Below are 4,508 nucleotides of genomic sequence, written 5' to 3'. Positions count from 1 at the left end.
CGGGAACAAATAAATGGAGCTGCTGCTGAGATAGCCCAATTGAGTTTAAGATCTCTAAAAGCGTCTTTTCTTAAAAGGTGCCGAGCTTGTATTAGAGTAGAAGGTCGCCAATTTGAGCATATTTTATCAATAAATGAATAAATTTTTCTTCAAACAACTCATGTATATTTAATTTCACGTGAACCCATCCTTCACAAAAAATATTGATAGATATAGCCCTTGTTATAGACTCTAGTTCGAATTCCGGTAAGTAACATAAAATAATGTCAGGAGCAGGTAATAATGTACCTTTGTACTATTTAGCATGTCATTGGTCGGTAACAAGAGCAACTTAAATTTAAATCTATTAAATACATTCTAGCGTGTCTCAGTCCTTTGCCCACAAAAGCGGCTATAACTTTTTTTTTCTATTCGAAACAGTAAGAGTGGCACCTTTCTGAAATCTTTTTTAAATGAGCACTATTTTTACGTAATGTAAAGTTATAGCTCAGTACATTTTTTTTCACCACAGATAGTCAAAGTTGGGGAAGAAAATATCAAAAAGTTAAAAATCCCAAAATAGTCATAATTTTATGATGTTTCCTTAATATATTTGAACTTCTTTGCATTTGAGTATGGAGAAGCAACTATCTGGAAGTATTTTACATAAAAAATTTACTAAGTGTAGCCTGGTTTGTAGATGCAGTTAAAGAAAATATATGAAAAGGCACGATTTTTTTTTTAATTAAAAAAATGTAAATATATTGCAAAAACGGTAACACTTTTACCTAAAATTTTTTTGTTTATCAGAGAGCTCACCCCCCCACCTACCTTCCCCTAAAGTTTGAAAGGTTACTTCTGGGACACCCTGTATATGTTACCGGCCAAACCCGATCATAGGACAAACTAGTTTTTCCTGGGCGAAACTAGTTCTATCAAGATCTGATACATACGTCTAAGACGTATTGTTGGACGCAACAATATTATGGACTGTGTAGTGCGGATTGGATTGATTAGGGTTATTTTTTTGAAGCGCGGCCAAAGGCCGCTTACGTAGAAAGGAGTTCCACTCAAAAATACTGTGGCGCTTGATCTAGTTTAGCCTAGTCAAAACGAGTTTGTCCTAAGACCGGGGTTGGCAGGTAACATATATTCACAACTACTTAGATGAACAGCGCAAGCTTGTCTCTAGTATTTGTAAACCATTTACGGGATTCCCTTAAACTGTTACTGTGTAAAACTCGTAAGTTTACGAGGCCTTTATGGGAACGCCCCCTATGTGAAAAGGTGTAAATAGGTGCGTAAAGTGACTGTTTGGCAGATCAACCAGAATTTTGTGAGGTAATTTTTGTTTCGTAGTATTTTCCCTAACATCACGCCGTCTTGTCTCTATCACTTGGCTAATACAATTAACTACAATTAAAACATGTCCTAAATTTAACCTAAGTCAATACAGTTAGTGGATGAAATTCATTCATTTTATTCGATTATTATTATTTTCATTTATTTTATCATACATTTTAGTATACAAATTTCGGCCCCTCGACCACAATGAAGTTTACGAGGTCGTTTGCGCATCGAATTTGCCTCGTAATTTTACGAGGGGCTCGTAAAGTGAGCTCCGTACAAATTTTGACAGTTCTTTTACAAGGCTCGTAAATGTACGAGCTTTACGACGTTTACGAGTTTAAGGGATGACTCCTATTATCGTACGAGTTGAGATGAACAAAGTAAATCTGTAGCTCGTTTCTGTAACTCTTCTCTACCAATTATTTCTCTACTGGTAGAGAATATACGTCATTCTCTACTACTCATTAGCAGTACAGAACAAGGCCTTGGTAGAGAATTGTTACAGAAACGAGCTAATGGTCTCTCACTAGAGCTGTAGCAAACCATGAACGAACGACACAAGATCACGTAAGAACTAGAGAGTGAAAAAAGTCAATTTTTGAGCGGGTTCTACGCCATCTTGTTTCGCTGGAAAACAAGCTAAAAGTAAACAAAGCAAAGAAAACAACGAAAACCAAAATTATTGTAAGCCACTTTAAACGCACAATTTAGGTAAAATTATGCATTAAAATGCTTTAGAATGTGTTGCCATGTTGATTTAACTCTTATTTAGTTAAATAAAAGTATAAAATTGTGGTGCTTGGGATGTAAACAAACGCTCAGCTAACGAACCCGCTTCCACGATTTTTTTTTCTCAAAACGAGTTACAAATACAACGTCGCGTTCTTACGTGATCTTGCATTTTTGGTTCAGGTGTAGCAAACCGTATGTATTCGTTACTGAGTAACGGGTACAACCCCTGACTCGAAGTGCCGAATCGTTACTCCCATAATAACAGTGTTGCCACTATTGCAATTTTCCGACCAAATTTGGTCGTTTCTTTTTCATTTGGTAGGTTGGTAGGCAAAGTAAGATTTTGGTCGGATAGTTGAATTAATTTTTTAAATTCTTAATTATAAAAATATATATTTCAAACATCATTTTGCATATACATATTTGCCAACTTTACCTCTTTAACATTTGCCAATCCTGCATTTAAAAATAAGAAACCTAATTGGTTTGGACACTGATGGAGCCAATGTTATGGCTGGAGACTTGGGGGAGCTGAAAACTTTATTGCACATGCCACTCACTTGACCTTTCCTCAAGCTACGGTTCTAAAAAATTGCCGATAAGCTTTGAGACACTGTGCCGGGCACCCTGAAATTGTGCATATAGAAACTGTGCATACGAAATAATGCATATGAAAAAAACCGAAATAATGCATACGGAAAAAACCGAAACAATGCATATATGCACAGTTTCGGTTGAAAACCGAAATAATGCATATGAAAAAAACCGAATTAATGCATATATGCATAGTTTCGGTTGAGAACCGAAATAATGCATATTAGAAAAACCGAAATAATGCATACATGCACACTTTCGTTTGAAAACCGAAATAACGCATATGAGAAAAACGAAGTAGTGCATACATGCAGAGTTTCGGTTCAAAACCGAAATAATGCATATGACAAAAACTGAATTAATGCATACATGCACAGTTTCGACTCAAAACCGAAATAATGCATATCACAAAAACCGAAATAATGCATACATTAAAACGAACTTCTTTCTGCGTAGGCGGCCTTCGGCCGCGCTTAGGGATTATAACCCTTACTAAGTAGAACTCTCCTTTCTGTGTTGCCGGAAAAGAGGGGACGGAAGTATTTTTGGGCAGAACTTTTCTCTGCGTAGGCGGCCTTCGGCCGTGCCGGCTGTGTTGCCGAAAAAGAAAGGCGCAAGTATTTTTTCGCAGAACTTTTTTCTGCGTAGGCGGCCTTTGGCCGCGCTTAGGGATTATAACCCTTACTAAGTAGAATTATCCTTTCTGTGTTGCCGGAAATGGGGACCGGAAGTATTTTTGCGCATAACTTCTTTCTGCCTAGGCGGCCTTCGGCCGCGCTTAGGGATTATAACCCTTACTAAGTAGAATTATCCTTTCTGTGTTGCCGGAAATGGGGACCGGAAGTATTTTTGCGCATAACTTCTTTCTGCCTAGGCGGCCTTCGGCCGCGCTTAGGGATTATAACCCTTACTAAGTAGAATTATCCTTTCTGTGTTGCCGGAAATGGGGACCGGAAGTATTTTTGCGCATAACTTCTTTCTGCCTAGGCGGCCTTCGGCCGCGCTTAGGGATTATAACCCTTACTAAGTAGAATTATCCTTTCTGTGTTGCCGGAAATGGGGACCGGAAGTATTTTTGCGCATAACTTCTTTCTGCCTAGGCGGCCTTCGGCCGCGCTTAGGGATTATAACCCTTACTAAGTAGAATTATCCTTTCTGTGTTGCCGGAAATGGGGACCGGAAGTATTTTTGCGCATAACTTCTTTCTGCCTAGGCGGCCTTCGGCCGCGCTTAGGGATTATAACCCTTACTAAGTAGAATTATCCTTTCTGTGTTGCCGGAAATGGGGACCGGAAGTATTTTTGCGCATAACTTCTTTCTGCCTAGGCGGCCTTCGGCCGCGCTTAGGGATTATAACCCTTACTAAGTAGAATTATCCTTTCTGTGTTGCCGGAAATGGGGACCGGAAGTATTTTTGCGCATAACTTCTTTCTGCCTAGGCGGCCTTCGGCCGCGCTTAGGGATTATAACCCGTACTAAGTAGAACTCTCCTTTCTGTGTTTCCGGAAAAGAAGGGCGGAAGTATTTTTGCGTAGAACTTCTCTCTGCATAGGCGACTTTCGGCCGCGCTTAGGGATTAAAAGCCTTACTAAGTAGAAGTAAATAATTCATACTAGAAAAAACGAAATGATCCATATGCACACTTTCGTTAGAAAACCGAAATAAAGCATATAACAAAAACCGAAATAATGCATGCGTGCACAATTTCGGTTCAAAACCGAAATAATGCATATGTGAAAGACGAAGTAATGCATACATGCACAGTTTCGTATGAAAACCGAAATAATGCATATGTGAAAGACGAAGGTATGCATACATGCCCAGTTTCGGTTGAAAACCGAAATAATGCATAT

The 4,508-nt window shown here is 38.8% G+C and overlaps 1 long non-coding RNA gene across 1 annotated transcript in view; it reads right to left on the bottom strand.

The window, feature by feature from the left end:
* Window positions 1–2,243: 2,243 nt before the first annotated feature.
* The window catches only part of LOC108358609 (uncharacterized), a 7,682-nt gene continuing 5,417 nt past the window's right edge, over window positions 2,244–4,508 (bottom strand). The window contains exons 2-3 of the long non-coding RNA XR_001846797.1: window positions 4,194–4,195; window positions 2,244–2,311 (exon numbers count right to left, since the gene is read on the bottom strand). This is a non-coding gene — a long non-coding RNA (uncharacterized LOC108358609). The remainder of the gene's footprint in view (window positions 2,312–4,193; window positions 4,196–4,508) is intronic.

Source organism: Rhagoletis zephyria, unplaced genomic scaffold (assembly GCF_001687245.7).
Source record: "Rhagoletis zephyria isolate East Lansing unplaced genomic scaffold, Rhagoletis_zephyria_1.1 Rzeph_scaffold_00274, whole genome shotgun sequence".
Classification (NCBI taxonomy): Eukaryota; Metazoa; Arthropoda; class Insecta; order Diptera; family Tephritidae; genus Rhagoletis; species Rhagoletis zephyria.
This window is presented reverse-complemented; position numbering and strand designations above follow the sequence as displayed.